General features: G+C 39.4%; 1 long non-coding RNA gene across 1 annotated transcript in view; it reads left to right on the plus strand.

Annotated features, from left to right (window-relative positions):
* The window catches only part of LOC117083159, a 152,610-nt gene extending 134,407 nt beyond the window's left edge, over positions 1-18,203 (plus strand). Inside the window, exons 3-4 of the long non-coding RNA XR_004436975.1 lie at positions 1,550-1,669; positions 18,049-18,203. This is a non-coding gene — a long non-coding RNA (uncharacterized LOC117083159). The remainder of the gene's footprint in view (positions 1-1,549; positions 1,670-18,048) is intronic.
* Positions 18,204-18,711: the final 508 nt, after the last annotated feature.

The raw sequence follows: 18,711 nt of genomic DNA on the forward strand, positions 1-18,711 counted from the left end.
TTTTTGCCAATTTTTAGCCACTTATTTGGATACATAATAAATCACGTTAATTGTAGTTATTTTTTTCAATAGCAACATTTACTCATCCAAACCAGACCTTCTTGAATGGCTTATATTTCAGTATCATTTCTTGCGTAATTTTCAAACCTCATATAGTTTGTAAAGGAAAAGGAATATATATAAATGAATTACAGGACAGCATCATTATTTCCTTTCTCTTATTTTTTATTCAGCATCTATTGACTTTACAAATCCATTTTGAGGCATAAATCTAAATGAGTGGCATTTTCACATATTAGATAATGAAAGCTTATTTGACCTAAAGACTCGTGGTCATTGTTCTCTGGTAGCAGTTTTGACTTTCTGCCCCATAGCCTTCACTAAACTGCAAAACTCATAAAAGTTATTACTGTGATGATTCAATGCATTTATTTTCTGGATGATGAAACTCCAAATTCCAGATGGCATTATTCTCTATTTTATGCCTGTCCAGCTCTGGAATTTCTATAGTCATTATCAATGTAAATTAATTGCAGTTGATTTTAAGGTTACAAGTGACATAAAGCTCAATATTCTCTTGTCCAAAATTACTGTTATTGAGATAGGAAATGCCCTCTTTGTAACAATATTTTGGAGCCTAGCCTCCATTTCCCTGGACTCATGATACCATGTATTAGGTTGGCATAAAAGCAATTGCTTTTGTACCAACCTAATAAAAGGACATTGGCTCTGTTTCAACTCCATGGCTTGGTTTTGTTTTTGTTGTTTGTTTGTGTTTTTTTTTTTGACATGAAGTTTCACTCTTACTGCTCAGGCTGGAGTGCGGTGGTACCATCTTGGCTCACTGCAACCTCCATCTCCCGGGTTCAAGTGATTCTCCTGCCTCAGCCTCCCAATAGCTGGGATTACAGATGCATGCCACCATGCCCGGCTACTTCTTATACTTTTAGTAGAGATGAGGTTTCACCATATTGGCCAGGCTGGTCTTGAACTCCTAACCTCAAGTGATCCGTCTGCCTCGGTCTCCCAAAGTGCTGGGATTACAGGCATGAGCCACATGCTGGGCCTGTTTTTAATTCTTAAAGAGAAAGTATGTCCTCACTATTTATTACCACCATTGTAAGAGCTACTTGTCCTGTAGGAAAGCACTAGTTGCCCTGGAGAAAATTAAGATATTTGTAAAAATCATTGTTGATCCCAAATTAGAAAAAATTGTAAGTCCCAAAGAGAAATATATGTATACATATATTAGGATGATTACATATAATATATATATAATCTTAAAGTAATATACTGTTAGATGATATTTTAATTCTAAATATCAAAGGAAGGGGAAAACATCATTAATTTCATTTTTTGTATCTTTCCCATGCCTCCATTATTGTCTCTATTTTTCTCTAAAAGAACTGTCTCAGAAACAGAAGTCCTCTAAACTCAAAATTGTCACATTCATATTTTTTCACACATTGTTGTATTTTATAGCAACATTTTATATAAAAACATTGTGCATATTAGTAAAAATACCTCTTTTTTATACCCTCTGTAATAGTCACTACATAAAGAAATGAACTGAATGGGGATTCAAGATGGCCGATTAGGAACACCACCAGTCTGCAGCTCCCAGCGAGATCAATGAGGAAGGCGGGTGATTTCTGTATTTCCAACTGAGGTACCTGGTTCATCTCATTGGGACTGGTTGGACAGTGGGTACAGCCCATGGAGCGTGAACCAAAGCAGGGTGGAGCATCATCTCACCCGGGAAGAGCAATGGGTTTGGGAATTTTCTCTCCTACCCAAGAGAAGCCATGAGGGTCTGACCCAGAGGAACTCCAGCACAGATACTGCACTGGTCCCATGGTCTTCACAACCCAAAAACCAGGAAATCCCCTCCAGTGCCTACCCCACCAGGGCCCTGGGTTTCAAGCACAAAACTGTGCAGCCAGTTGGGCAGACAACAAACTCTCTGCAGGAGCTCTTTTTTTCCCCATACCCCAGTGAGGCCTGGAATGCCAACAAGACAGAACAATTCACTCCCCTGGAAAAGGGGGCTGAAGCCAGGGAGTCAAGTGGTCTGGCTTAGCAGTTCCCACCCCCATGGAACCCAGGAAACTAAGATCCACTGGCTTGAAATTCTCACTGCCAGCACAGCAGCAATCTGAAATCCACCTGGGACATTCAAGCTTGGCTGGGGGAGGGGTGTCCTCCATTGCTGAGGCTTGAGTAGGTGGTTTTACGGTCACAGTGTAAACAAAGCTGCTGGGAATATTGAACTGGGCAGAGCCCACTGCAGCTCAACAAGGCTGCTGTGGCCAGACTGCCAGATTTCTCCTCTCTGGACAGGGCATCTCTGTAAAAAAGGCAGCAGCCCCAGTCAGGGGCTTATAGCAGACTTAAACATCCCTGCCTGAAGGCTCTGAAGAGAGCAGTGGACTTCCCAGCACAGCATTTGGGCTCTGCTAAGGGTCAAATTGCCTCCTCAAGTGGGTCCCTGACCCCCATGTACACTGACTGGGAGACATCTCCCAGTAGGGGCCGATAGATACCTCATACAGGAGAGCTCTGATTGGCATCTGCCAGACGCCTCTCCTCCTCCAAAAGATAACAACTCCTCACCAGCAGGGGAACAAAACTGAACAGAGAATGAGTTTGACAAACGGACAGAAGTAAGCTGCAGAAGGTGGGTAATAACAAACTCCTTCAAGCTAAAGGAGCATGTTCTAACCCAATGCAAGGAAGCTAAGAACCTTGATAAAAGATTAGTTGAATTGCAAAGTAGAATAACCAATACAGAGAAGAACATAAACGACCTGATGGAGCCGAAAAACACAGCATGAGAACTTCATGAAGAATACACAACTATCAATAACCAAAATGATTAAGCAGAAGAAAATAGATCAGTGACTGAAGATCAACTTAATTAAATACAGCATGAAGATAAGATTAGAGAAAAAAAATTAAAAGGAATGAACAAAGCTTCTAAGAAATATGGAACTAAGTGAAAAGACCAAATCTACATTTGATTGGTGTACCTGAAAGTGACCAGGAGAATAGAATTGAGTTGGAAAACACTCTTCAGGATATTATCCAGGGGAACTTCCCCAACCTAGCAAGACAAGCCAACACTCAAATTCAGGAAATACAGAGAACACTACAAAGATTCTCCTCAAGAATAACAATCCCAAGACACATAATCATCAGATTCACCAACATTGAAATGAAGGAGAAAATGTTAAGGGCAGCCAGAGAGAAAGGTCGTGTTACCCACAAAGGGAAATCCATCAGACTAACAGAGGATCTCTCTGCAGAAACCCTACAAGCCAGAAGAGAGTGGAGGCTGATTTCAACATTCTCGAAGAAAAGCATGTTCAACCCAGAATTTCATATCCAGCCAAACTAAGCTTCATAAGCGAAAGAGAAATAAAATCCTTCACAGACAAGCAAATGCTGAGGGATTTTGTCACCTCCAGACCAGCCCTACAAGAACTCCTGAAGGAAGCACTAAACATGGAAACGAACAACCAGTACCAGCCACTGTAAAAGCATACCAAATTGTAAAGAACATCGACATTATGAAGAAACTGCATTAGCTAACAGGCAAAACAACCAGCTAGCATCATAATGACACAATCAAATTCACACATAACAATATTAACCTGGCAGGGCATGGTGGCTCAAGCCTGTAATCCCAGCACTTTGGGAGGCCGAGGCGGGCGAATCACGAGGTCAGGAGATCAAGAACATTCTGGCTAACACGGTGAAACCCTGTCTCTACTAAAAATCCAAAAAAAGTACCCGGGCATGGTGGCAGGTGCCTGTAGTCCCAGCTACTCAGGAGGCTGAGGCAGGAGAATGGCATGAACCTGGGAGGCGGAGCTTGCAGTGAGCTGAGATCGTGCCACTGCACTCCAGCCTGAGTGACACAGCAAGACACCATCTCAAAAAAAGTCAAAAAATAAAAAAAAAAATAATAATATTAACATTAAATGTAAATGGGCTAAAAGCCCCAGTTAAAAGACACAGACTGGCAAATTGGATAAAGAGTCAAGACCCATCAGTGTACTGTATTCAGGATATCCATCTCACATGCAAAAACACACATAGGCTCAAAATAAAGGGGTGGAGGAATATTTACCAAGGAAATGGAAAGCAAAAGAAAGAAGGAGTTGCGATCCTAATCTCTTATAAAACAGACTTTGAACCAACGAAGATCAAAAGACACAAAGAAGGGCATTACATAATGGTTAAGGAAGCAATGCAGCAAGAAGAACTAACTATTCCTAAATATACATGCATCCAATACAGGAGCACCCAGATTCATAAAGCAAGCCCTTAGAGACCTACAAAGAGACTTAGACTCCTACACAAGAATAGTGGGAGATTTTAACACCCCACTGTCAATATTAGACAGATCAACGAGACAGAAAATTAACAAGGATATTCAGGACTTGAACACAGCTCTGGACCAAGCAGACCTAGTAGACATCTACAGACCTCTCCACCCCAAATCAACAGAATATACATTCTTCTCAGCACCTCATCACACTTCTTTTAAAATTGACCACATAATTGAAAGTAAAAGACTCCTCAGCAAATGCAAAAGAATGGAAATCATAACAAACAGTCTCTCAGACCACAGTGCAATCAAATGAGAACTCAAGATTAAGAAACTCACTCAAAACTGCACAACTACATGGAAACTGAACCACCTGCTCCCGAATGACTACTGGGTGAACAATGAAATGAAGGCAGAAATAAAGATGTTCTTTGAAACCAATGAGAACAAAGACACAACGTACCAGAATCTCGGGAACACTTAAAGCAGTGTTTAGAGGGAAATGTATAGCACTAAATGCCCACAAGAGATAGCAGGAAAGATCTAAAATTGACACTCTACCATCAAAATTAAAAGAACTAGAGAAGCAACAGCAAAAAAAAAAAAAAAAAAATCCAGAAGCTAGCAGAAGACGTGAAACAACCAAGATCAGAGAAGACAAGAAAGAAATAGAGACATAGCCACATTTTGGGGTGAAATTCCTTGTGCTCCTTCAGAAGAAAACTTTAGAAAACAAAACAATATGTGGAATTTCATAACTAGCTTCAGTTCATCCTTGGCTCTTCCCCTTTGTCTATGGATATTAGGTATAAATCCCCTCAAGCTAGCTTCTCCTTTCATTTTTGAGGTATTTGACAGTTTTCCATCCCGTGCCTTAATTTCAGACCAAGAGAAAACTTAAGAGTCCAAGCCCAGCAGCTTGCAAACAAGGAAACTGGTTGTAGCCCAAGTGACTTAGCCAAGAAAAGAGCAGAAGGAATATCATAGCCAAGGTTTCTGCATAGTGAAACTTTTTGGCTTTGAATGCTGGCTTCACCCACTACAGAAAATATAGACTTACACTTTACTTTAGGTACTTATTGTGCTTAACTTTACAAAGCCTCAGTTTTATCAACCATAAATTAGGATTAATAATCAAAATACCATCCTGCTAAGGGTCTTATGAGAACTCAATGAAGAAATATATTTTATATGTTTTTTAGATTTATGTTTATTTACATTTTTACTCCCTTCCAAAACCCCACTAATGGTGGCTGCCCTCCACCAGGTAGAAATGTAATTTTTAGAAAACATAATTGCACAAAAGCTAATATACATATACATATATATATATACACACACACAGAAAGATAGCAGACCTATATCATCTATCTATCTATCTATCTACCTATCAAAAGTGAATGAAGGATCCATAATTTACTTGATAGTGAGGAATAAACTAAACACAAGACTTGGAGTAATCAGCTACCACAGACTGAGAGGGTGAGAATACAGCCAAAATGGTGACCAATTGTTACATAAACCACAGAGAAGAGAAGAAGAAAAAAATCCCAAGGGTTTTCAGACCCAATGTCATGAACTAGATGGCAATCTATATAAAAAGACAGAACCACAAATTTTCACTGCTTTCACCTGTAGCTGGCAATTACCCATAGAAATGGAGGTTGATTCTCTGGATAAATTGATGCAGGATATTTTCTTCACCACTTCATGGGAGTCACCAGAGGGGTGCCTCATTTATTCATCCTACCCCACGCAACCCCTCACGGAGGGAGTGTGCAAGCGAATAAGTGTAGGAACCAGAGCAAGCAAGTGCAGGAACCAGCTACTTTAGCACCTGCAGGAGTGAACTCTATTCACTCGGGTCCACTGGGCTCCACTCCTTGCAGGAGGGAGCCCACAGACAAGTGAGTACAGGAACTGGCCACTTTGGCGCTGGCAGAAGTGAACTCCATGCAGGTCCTGCGAGAGCATCCAGGTGGGGTGCCTGCAACCCCAAGGCCCCAGAGGGAGTGGTACAATGCTCTTTTAGCTCTGCCATCTGCAGAAAGCACTGTGTTACCAGCTCAGCTGGCCCTTTGCCTCATCACATGGGGTGGCTGCCCTCCATCAGCAAAGGCAAAGGGTCAGTATGACAGCCTTTTGGGTACTCACACCCGGTGCATCCTGAATTCTTATTCAGTGACCAGAGGTCACATGGACAAACTGAAGGATAATGAGTGTGGAGAATTTCACTGAGTGATGAAAGCAGTTCTCAGCAGAGAGGGGAGCTGGAAAGGAGACAGGAAGGGAAGCTCAATCTCCCCTGAAGTCAAATTGCTTTTCTGCCTCTCTCTTCCAAAGGCAAGTTGCCTCATCCAGACACTGTCACAAAGTTACCTCTTCTCTACATCCAACTGCTTCTTCCTGACATCCAGCCACTTCTCTCTACCAGCTGAGTCTGGGATCTTTATACGCACAGGATGGGGGTGGGGTGGGCTATAGGTAGTTTTGGAAAAGGCAGCATTTGGTAAAAAGACATTATTCAAAAAGAACCAATCAGGAGAGAGCAGGCATACAGTGATGGAAGTTCTGACTTTGGGTCACAGGTTTCAGTCTCTTCGACTCAAAGGTGGGGTTTTGCCAGAGACCTGCCCCTGTCTGCCTAGAATCTCTCTGCCTCCTGCCTCTATCAAAATGAGCCTACATAATGATAGGAGGTGGGGCTTAGAAATGAAATAGTAGTGTAGCAAGTTCACCTTAATGATAAAGACTGAGGCAGGAAGGGGAACTAAGATGTGTGAAAAGAGAAGGGGAAGAGGGAAATAGCAAATGCAAACTTTCAACTGTGATGTGTGTAGTACAATATCGAACCTAATAAATTAAAAATTTCATTTTATTAGCCCTGGAAAAGCTGCACAAAATATTTTTTGAAGGAGCTGTAAACCAAAGATAAAATTCTTAGCCCTCAGAACCATCTGAGCCGATCCCTTCTCTTCACCAAGAACATTGCAAAGTTAACCTGAAAAACTAGTTCAGGCCATGATGGGATGGGGGGATCAGACATACATCATTATACACTCCTCTACTTTTGGAATTCAGGAAAGGCTCACTATCATTAACATCAACCAGACCTTAAGTCTGATAAGAAACATTTATTCTCCCTGAAGGCTACTGCCTTTATCTGCATAATAAAACTTTGGTCTCCACAACCACTAATTGTAACCCAGAAATTCCTTTCTGTTGATTCCAGGTCTTTATATTACTTAACTCTTTCAACTAATTGCCAATTAGAATAGCTTTAAATTTACCTCAGTGGCCTGGAAGCCCCCCACTTTGAGTTGTCCCACCTTTCACGGTCTAACCAATGTATATCTTACATGTACTGATTGATATATCATGTCTCCCTAAAATGGACAAAAGCAAGCTGTAATACCCCAACCACCTGGGACACATGTCATCAGAACCTCTTGAGGCTGTGTCACAGGTGTGTCCTTAACCTTGGCAAAATAAGCTTTCTAATTTCATTGAGACCGCTTTTAGATAGTTTTGTGTTCACAGAGTATAACTGTTTAACCCTTTTAAAAAATGACTAAAACTGTTTTACATTGTTAATTTAGTAGATGAGCACATGACCAAGATATTTCTGTCTTTTTGTTTTTTGTTTTGAGACGGAGTCTCTCTCTTGTCGCCCAGGCTGTAGTGTAGTGGAGTGATCTTGGCTCACTGCAACCTCTGCCTCCTTGGTTGAAGTGATTCTCCTGCCTCAGCCTCCCAAGTAGCTGGGATTACAGGTGCCTACCACCATGCCCAGGTAATTTTTTAATTTTTGTACTTTTAGTAGAGATAGGGTTTCATCATTTGGGCCAGACGGGTCTTGAACTCCTGATCTCAGGTGATCCGCCTGTCTCAACCTCCTAAAGTTCTGGGATTACAGAAGTGAGCCACCATGCCTGGCTGTGATATTTCTTATATAATTTCCACTCTCGGGAGTTTTCTTTGAGGCCAAATATATGATTTCTTTTCAATATTTATTTATTTACTAAGTGTTTGATGAAGATAAGGGAGGAATCTATATCCTCTACAGAGGATAACACCACAAATATGTATTTGTAGGTATGTTTATGTGTACAAAACATCAAGAGGGTTGATTCTCTTATCCAAATCATTGTGTGTGCGTGTGTGTGTGTGTGTGTGTGTTCTTATTTTTTATTTGCTTGATATTTTAGCTACTGGAAGGCATGGATTAGAAAATTCCTCTACATTGTATTTTTTCATCAAGTAAAATGACAAAGTAAATACCTGTCATTGGGTGAGTCCTTAAATAAATCATGATTAAATAATTACATATTATAATCATTAAAGACCATGAGATCTGCAGTGAGGGAATGGGAGAGTTTCATTTCCTATAATAAAAACAACCTGCAGACTGGTGAGATAGAGCCTCCAATGGAAAACAAAAACCGGCTCCAAGGGGAGTTAAGTGTTAGAGATTATCAAGGCAAAAAGCACAAGGCAGGGGAGGGAGGCAGGGGAATGAGGAACAGAGACTTGATTGGAGGACCTTTAGGCTAAAAAATCACCAGTCTCTCTCAGTCGACTGGTTCCAGGTGGTTTGCTGCCGGTGAGTTGGGAAATTTCCAGTAGGAATTTGTTTGGTTTGGACCGCCTGTAACACTTTTACCAAGTGTCTGACACTAGCTACCTGGAGATAGCATCGGATCCCACTTTTACCAAGGGTCACAGGCAGTCCAAACCAAACCAAGTGTCACAAAGTACATGACTGCTCCTTCACTAAGCTGTGGCCCCCTGATTTTGTCTTAACTTTGAACACCTCAGTTAGCCACATGGAATCCATTTTTTCTACTGACTGCGGGCATACTTTAACATAGCAATGTAATATAAAGTATGTAGTATATAGTTTAGTCATTATAAACTTTTATATGCACAGTATATGACTAAACAATTGTATCCAACTATAATGAAATATAAAGTAGCCAATAGCAAAATAGACATAGATCTTTTATTAATAAGGATGATGTCAAAAATATAAAAATAAATATAAACATAAAGGTAAAAATAAAGTTACAAAATAGAATTATAGCTATTGTATAATTTTTATACTTAAGTAAATATATTTACATGCATGTATATGGTTGCACAGTTATGCACAGAAATAAATTTGGATGGATATGCCCTAACATATTAACACTGGTTGATAAGGGGGATATAAGTGATTGTCACTTTTTCCTTTCTTCTCCTTTGAGTTGGTCTGACTTCTATAAGTATACTTTACTTTAAATGTAAACAAAAAATAATAAAACTGGGCTGGGCACGGTGGTTCATACCTGTAATCCCAGCACTTTGGGAGGCCAAGGCAGGTGGATTACCTGAGGCCAACCTGGTGAATCTCCATCTCTATAAAAATACAAAAATTAGCTGGGTGTGGTGGCGGGCACCTGTAATCCCACCTACTTGGGAGGCTGAGGCAGGAGAATTGCTTGAACTCGGGAGGCAGAGGTTGCAGTGAGCCAAGATTGCGCCACTGCACATCAGCCTGGGCAACAAGAGTGAAACTCCATCTCAAAAATAATAGTAATAATAACTACTTTCATTTTGAAAAGAAATCACTAGGTAAATTGGCTGTCATGAATCATGTTCCAAAGATAATAACTACTTATTAAATTTACTCTTGTGTAGCCAAAGTTTCATAAATTAAACAGAATTAAACGTAAAACAGAAAAACTACTCATATGCATTTGCTCTTGAAGGTTGCTCAATTGCCAAACACAAAAGTCAAAATGTCATTATAAAAGATAGGAAAAACCGAAGTGCTTTCCTACTCTCACACAACTCAACACAACACTTCTGACACATCAGATGTGTGGGAGTTGTTTCTCTACACACCAAGCAAGTCTGCAGGGGACACCAGCTGGGTATTGTCTAATTCAATTCAATTCTGACACTAGCTTCCTGGAGATACAGTCAGATTCCACAAGTTAAAGGCTCAGTCCTACAAGAGTTCTCCCTTATTTCATATGCCAGTTGCAAGTACCAGCTTGTTTTACCTGTGCTTCTGACCAACAGGTTAGGGCTATGATTTAGAAGGTTCCCAATCTCCTTCTCAGGTTCCATTAATTTGCTATTGGAAAATAAAAATAAAATCCCAAGCGGCCAGGAGTGGTGGCTCACACCCATAATCCCAGCACTTTGGGAGACAGAGGTGGGCAGATCACAAGGTCAGGAGAATCGAGACCATCCTGGCTAACACGGTGAAACCCCGTCTCTACTAAAAATACAAAAAAATTAGCCAGGCGTGGTGGCAGGTGCCTCTATTCCCAGCTACTCAGGATGCTGAGGCAGGAGAACCGCGTGAACCGGGGAGGCGGAGCTTGCAGTGAGCCGAAATCGCACCACCGCACTGCACTCCAGCCTGGGTGACAGAGTGAGATTCCGTCTCAAAAACAAAAACAAAAACAAAAACAAAAACAAAAACAAAAAAAACCAAGCACCCCAATCAACTGAGCACACCCCTTGTGTCTTGGTCAACAGGACACCAGGGAAACTAAAAACTGAGTTCTAGGCGGGGCGTGGTGGCTCACGCCTGTAATCGCAGCATTTTGGGAGGCCAAGGCCGAGGTGGGCGGATCACGACGTCAGGAGATCAAGACCATCCTGGCTAACATGGTGAAACCTCGTCTCTATTAAAAATACAAAAATTAGCCGGGCGTGGTGGCCGATGCTTGTAGTCCCAACTGCTTGGGAGGCTGAGGCAGGAGAATGGCATGAACCTGGGAGGCGGAGCTTGCAGTGAGCCAAGATCCCTCCACTGCACTCCAGCCTGGGCAACAGAGCCAGACTCCATCTCAAAAAAAAAAAAAAAAAAAAAAAAAAAAGAGTTCTAGCCAGACTCCATCTCAAAAAAAAAAAAAAAAAAAAAAGTTCTAGGCTATAGACAGGACAGGAGGTTGATGACACCTAGTATGTCCCTTCCTTATTAACCTTTAGCCAGAATCTTTTCCTAAGGCATGAGCAGAAGCCAGCTCTGGAAAACAAGAAAAGGAGGACACATTCCTTTACTGCCTTCAGCCCATCATCTGAGGTTACCACCGAACTCCCGCTCCTCTTTGCAGTTTCAACTTCACAGCTCACCAGTTTCACAATGAATCCCTTCCTGAAAACTGACAACCATCCCAGATAGGTTTTGGCAGATTTTAGGAAGTTGCTCAGTGAGGGTTTTATGTCACCTTTTGATATCAGAAGACCCAAAAGTCCACCGTCAGATTACACTAATGCTACAATTTTTAAACAAGCAATCCGTGAAGAGGCGTGAAGCTCCATCGAGCATGTTCATATTTCTCATTTCATAAATATTCAGGAGTCCTCTTATAGCTTATAGAATATGTACACTTAGCCACCCTGCTCAGCATAAATTCCTGTCTTACGCTTCCCTCCCTTGAAGCACTTTCACTGGATGCTATACTTCCCAGCCTATCAGAAAGGCCACCCTACAGGCTGCAACCCTTTATGATAAATAAAGCTCTCCTTTCCAAATTTATGAACCTCATGATGATTCAGCTGACACTAGGAAGATTCATAAGTCTCAGTGGAATCACATAGACTTTCTCAAAGGTTACAGAGTATGGAGTTGAAACTCCCAACTCCCTAATCATGCCTTGGTCTTTCTGCTGACCAGCCCCCATCCTGAAGCTATCTAGGGGACCCTAGCCACCAGTCATCTCATTAGCATGCAAAAGACACTCATCACTTTGGAGTTTCCAGAGGGTTTAAGAGCTCTGTACCAGGAACCAGAAGCAGGCAGAGACCAAAAAAAATTTCATATTACATCACAATATCACAGGAGTCTATACCTCAGAACTCTGTAAAATACCATTGCAAATTCTGTTAGTTCTTGCAAAGTACTTGTGTTATTTAGTTAAATAATCCAATAAGCACATTCTCAAGCTGTAGCTTTGTTTATATTTTCTCTAAAGATATGTTCCCAAGTAATAAAATATATTTACTGTTATATTTGCCAAGTTGATCCTTAGAAATAAGTAGTTTTTTTTTTCTTTCTTAAAATGCATTAGAGACTATAGATATTTGGAAATAGCTTTTGTTTAGCTTATGTGGGTATTACCTGATGCAATAAATTAATATACTCTTTTCACAGAGGAGTTTTAATTCTATAAGTTGTTTGCTTTGGGATAAAGATTTATTAAGTCATGAAAGTGTATATTAGCGTTATGCTACATTTTTGATGACAAAACATATAATAAATTGTATTATTTATATGATTTTTATTTTCATAAATGAGGAATTTAATTTGAAATTTGTTCACAGACTTATATTTCACTACTGAGGCTATATTACCTACTGGAAAGGGGATAAGACATATGTTTTTAATTTAATTTTCTGAGTTTTTGATGGAGAATGCTTTGTAACTTTTACATGACACATATCAGATCAAAATTTACTATTCACATTCCATTCAGTAAAAGTGCCCAAGCCATATGGTTTCTAGGTTCTAGTCTTATTACCACATAATATGTTCTTTTTATATCTTCTTTAGCACTCAAAACAAAAATGCAGAAATCCTAGACTCTGAGGTTCTCTGACCTTGTATGGTGAAGGGCCCATTCCTATTTTTCTTAAAGTTTTTAAACAGTCCTAGAAAATAGGTTTTCATACAATAGATCACCATTTCAGATTTTTTTTTAATGTCAATATTCGTTTTCTCAAGCAGAGAGTTCTGTTTTAGTGCATTTAGTTGATTTACAAATGACTTGTACTGACTAACGTATAAAACATCTTAATAAGAGCAAGAGTTTTATCATGAAAACTGTGCCAAAGTCCTAAGTCCAATATCTATCATAAAGGGATTAAAGTCTTAAGTATTACACTGTCCTCTAAATTAAGGAAGTTGTCTCAGCTCAATTTCCACCAGTTTCTGAATGTGATTTAACTGGATATGCAGTGATTAAATATCTTGTTGCTATCCATTTCTGGGAGGATTAACTCCATTTAAATGAATTCTCTTTCTCAATATTTATTTCAAATAATTCCCTAGACTGTCTTAGCTTATGTTTAAATAACTCAGGAAGTTATTTCATGTGGAAAATCAAAAAACTTAAACTTCAAATTTCAGTGTTATTAAGCTTTTCTTCTTGAGCAATCTAATGATAGGGTGTCAGTGCTGGGATGCTACCAACAATGAGAACACTTAATAAGTGTGAATGAATATGCAAGATACAATAGAGAGTGCTGATTTAGAAATCCTGAGACTCTACCTGATCTGCTTTTCCTTAATTCCAGAAACAATTTCTCCAATGCCTACTTTGTAAAATAACCTCATCAAAGATTAATTTAAAACATCTCTATATATTGGATATATTATATTAATAAATTGATCATATCATCCTTATTTATCATGTTGCTGATATGCAGAGAATCCAGGAAAGATAGTTATGAAAGATGGGTACTTGCGAGTACCTTCCTTCAAATATTCTAAGTCAATTGAGAGATTTAAATTTTTATTGACATTCTATTGTTATTGTCTTCTTACTGATACTTTTAAATGGTTTCAAATATGGCAAAATAGACGTAACATTAGATTTACCATTTTTCCCATTTTTAAGTGTATACTTCAGTGGTATTAATTATATTCATACTGTTGTCCAATCCTTACCACTATCCATCTCTAGAACTCCTGTTACGTTTCCAACTAAAATTCAGTACCCATCAGATGATAACTCCCTATCTTCCCCCTCCCCTAGTCCTTGGACAGAACCACTATTCTACTTTCTGTCTCTATGAATTTAACCACTCTAAGTACCTCATATAAGAAAAATCATAGAATGTTTACCTTTTGTGACTGGCTCATATCATTTATATAATGACCCCAAGGATCATGCATGTTGTAGTGTGTCTGCAGTTGGTCCCTTCTAATGGGTTCATGGTCTCACTGATTTCAAGAATGGAGCCACCGACCTTCGCGGTGAGTGTTACAGCTCCTAAAGACGGCTCAGACCCAAAGAGTGAGCAGCAGCAAGATTTATTGTGAAGGGCAAAAGAACAAAGCTTCCATAGCATGGAAGGGGACCTTAGTGGGTTGCTGCTGCTGGCTGGGGTGGCCAGCTTTTATTCCCTTATTTGTCCCCTCCCCACATCCTGTTTCTGTACTATCAGAATGCCCTTTTCTCAATCCTCCAATCTTGCTGATTGGTCCATTTTACAAAGTGCTGATTGGTGCATTTTACAATCCCCTTAACTGATTGGTGCGTTTTACAATCCTCTTGTAAGAAAAGTTCTCCAAGTCCCCACTCGACCCAGGAAGTTCAGCTGGTTTCACCTCTCAGTAGCATATGTCAGAATGCCCTTTTTTAAGGGGGGATAATATATCATTGTTTTAATATACTACATTTTGCTCATCTATTTATTCATTGATGGTTACTTGGGTGGCATCTGTCTTTTATTATTAATAATGCTGCTATGAATACAGTGCACAAATATCTCTTTGTGTTCTTGGGTCAACTCTTTTGGGTATTTACCCAGAATGGAATTGCTGGATCATATGGCAATTCTATCTCTAATCTTTCAAGGACTTGCCATACTGTTTTTGACAGTGGCTGTAGCATTTTACATTTCCACCAGTAATGCACAAGCGTTCCAATTTCTCCACATCCTTGACAACATTTGTTATTTCCTTTTTTGTTCTTTATAATAGCTATTCTAATGAGTATGAAGTGGTGTTATTGTCCTTTTGAGGCTGAACATATGGAGATGATTCTGTTAAAAAATACACCTGGTCAGCCTTAGAACTTTAAATAAGAAACAATTTCTCAGGTTTTTATTATATGTATCATGGAAAATAGCACACAGACCTACTTACGGAATGCCACAGTTATTCTGAACCTCAGATCAGTTCATTCATTCTTTCAACAAGTTGTATTAAATACTTTTACTATTTTCCTACCATTGTGCCAGGCAATAGCAAGGGTGCTCACGGTCTGGTATAAAAAATCAACAACTAAACAAACAAGATTGCCATTATAGGGAAAGTGTTTACAGTTGGACAGCATGAGAGCAAATTAAGTAGCCCAGTCTGAAAATCAGGAACAACTTTCTCCAGGAGGTAGAACTAAGTTAACACTTGAGTGAATAGAAGGCAGCAAGAAGGAAGAGGAAACTAGAACATATTCCAGACATTAGGAACCAACTTCAAAATTTCATTCGGCCTTTCTTGGTAGATTCTAGTAGCTCAGAGTTCATTTGCTGCCTAGCACAATAAACCAGGTAGTAAGTTGGAAAAATGACTTACTGGTTGCCTCAGAAGCTCACTTTTATGAATAAAGGAAATTTGTGGAAATGTACTTGATCTTGTTGATTTGGGCATCCACATGTTTATCTGGAATTTTCTGGCATAGGTGTCATATGCCCACATACAGAATTACATGCTCTCTCTCCCAATACATGCTTGCCTAGAGTTTTCAATGAAAGAGGATCCCATAGCTAATGTGGTACCAGAAACTGTATTTTCCCCCTTTCTGCAGCTTAGAAACACAAGGATCCTAAACCTTCTGGGGCACAGACATGCAGGCATTGCAGAGGCAGAACCAAGTATGTCTCCAAGGTGGGGATGGTGTTTTTCCTAGGTGCCCCTGAAAGATGAATGCTGGAGATCACACAGAACACACAATACACACAATGTATCACAAAGGGTTTTCATGCAAGTACCAGGTGTGGAGGAGACAGCCTGGGCAAAACCCTCAAAATAAAAGATAGCTCAACTCACTAAGGAACATAAAATAACAAAGTACCATAATGTGTTGGCTTAATATAACCTACATTTATTTTCTTACTCTTCTGGAGGCTGGAAGTCCAAAATCAAGGTGTTAGCAGGAATACATTCCCTCCAAAGGCACTAGGGAAGAATCGTTTGCCTCTTTTCAGCTTCTGGTGGTTTCCAGCAATCCCTGGCCTTCCCTGTCTTGTGGCAGCATGACTCTAATCTCCACCTTCACTACCACTGTGTTCTTCCTTGTGTCTGTGTGTCTCCAAATGACCTTCTTATAGGGACACCAGTACTACTGGATTTAGGACCCAGTCTAACATAGCATTGCCTCAACTTGCCTCATTTCATCAGCAACAACCACATTTTTAAATAAAGTCATATTCTGATGTTCCAAGTAGCCATGAATTGGGGAGGGATGTTATTCAACTGGTACAAATATAACCATGGAACTTCAGGCTGGACTATGACTTTTAATTTCTTTATTCATCAAAAGGAAACTAAGGAAACCACTGAGGGAGCTATTTGGTTGTGGTGCTGTATCAAATGTTATGATCTGATGTGCAATATCCGAAGATTATTCTAGCTATATAGTAAGAAGAGATTTAAATTGGGGAAATCTGTCACGATAAGCCTTGGGACAGATGCTATGTGAAAAGTCTTATTTATGCTCTTTTCATCCTAGGCATTTTTTTAAAAAAAATGCAAACAGAACTCATACCTAGTAATTTTGTAGTTCACTGAAAAATTTATATTTCCAAAAATAATGAATTTTCTATATTCAGATACAGTAACAGAAATATCCCATGTTTATTTATTTGTGTGCTTATTTTGCTTCTCATTTAATAGATATGTGCTAAGCACCTATCACATGTTAATCAATAATGATAGGCATCGAGGGTGCAATGGTGAGGAAAACAATAGACATGTTCTTACAGTCAAATGGGTATACAGTAATTATAATCAACCACAAAAACTAAATGCTTAATTAAGAACAGGGACAAGATCTATGAAGAAAAGGTACAAACATTTTCATAAGTGCATTTCAAGCACTTATGAAATGCAAATAGTTTACTTCATTTGGTTTGTGACATTGTCTTATAATAGCAATTGGGCAAGAAAGTTTGATCCAAGCAAGTGTGGTAAGCAGAATTGTAAGGATGGCTTTCCGAGTCATTCAGACAAACACAAATCTAGCATTGCTATGAATGGATTTCAAAGATGTAATTAAGATCCCAAGTCAGTGAACTTAAAATAAGAGATTATGTAGATGGTGCTAACCTAGGCAGGTAAGTTCTTTAGAATCAGATAATTTTCTCTGGCTAGCATCAGAGGAGGAAGTCAGGGAGATCAGAAGCACCAGATGGATTTGACACAGTGTTGCTGACTTCAGAAATAAAGAGGACCATGTGATGAGAAATACAGGTCATCTCTAAAATACCAAAGTGCCCCCAGGTCAAGATCCAGCAAACGAGGACCTTAGTCCTACAGCCACTAGATGTGAATTCTGTTGACAATCTAAATGAGCTTGGAGTAGATCCTTCCTCACAGCCTCCAGAGAAGAGTTCAGTCAGACAACACATTGATTTTGGACTTTTCAGACCCTCAGCAGAGTGCTGAACCATGCTGCACTTCTGACTTATGAAAACTATAGATAATGAGTGTGTTTTGTGTTAGGCCACTTTGTGGTCATTTGATGTACAACACTAGAAAAGTAATTCAGCAGGTAATTGGGATGGAAGTGAATCATAGGTAACTAATCTAAAGAATTAATGTGCTGAGTGGTCTTAGAAATTGATTTAGAGTAGCATCCCTTGAAAGGATTTGAAGTTTCTACTTCATTTTTGGGAATTCACTGCAAACCAAAGCATATGCATTTTAAGATGACACAACTACAAATTTCTTCCTTATAATGAGTTGACATATATCTTTCTTTGGTTTCCAGGTCTGGATCCTTGTTCTAAGCTTGAAGATTGCTGAAAGATAACACTCATAAAAGCTGTGGACTGATGTGACCTACTTATAGTAAAAATCAGTTTAATATCATCTGTAAACAATGACAGAGGCAATGAAGAGATCTGCATTGGCTACACTACATTGTGCAAGTCACGTCTTATAAAATAACTCATTTGGTCTTTACAAGGTAACAATGTCCATTTTACATTTGAGGAAATCAGCTGGGAAGGGTTAAGTAAGCTGCCCCAAATCAAAGAGCTATTAAGTGGTAGAAAGAGAATGCAATGCTCATTTGAGTTGCCCGTTACTAAACTTGTCCTTCTAGAAAAGGTTATAGTTACCTAGTTGAGTAGTTTGGGGGGCATTAGATAAAGTGGCCCATTTAATCAATGATCGGAACTCCTATATAGAGGGATCAGTATTTAAAAGGGTTTTGTTATTTCCGTATTCGTATTTGCATCTAGTTAAAAACGTTGTTATCTTAAGAGGATATGTATATTGCAGCAAAGGTTAAGTTACGCTATTGAGGTCCACTGAACAGAAGAACATTTCCCAGTCATAGAAGGTCAGCAATTCCAAAATAGAAAGACATCTGGCAACCATTTTATAAATTGATTTTTTCAAATGAAGAAGATAAGTAATGCATTCAATT

This window comes from Trachypithecus francoisi, unplaced genomic scaffold, assembly GCF_009764315.1.
Source record: "Trachypithecus francoisi isolate TF-2019V2 unplaced genomic scaffold, Tfra_2.0 Lachesis_group0, whole genome shotgun sequence".
Classification (NCBI taxonomy): Eukaryota; Metazoa; Chordata; class Mammalia; order Primates; family Cercopithecidae; genus Trachypithecus; species Trachypithecus francoisi.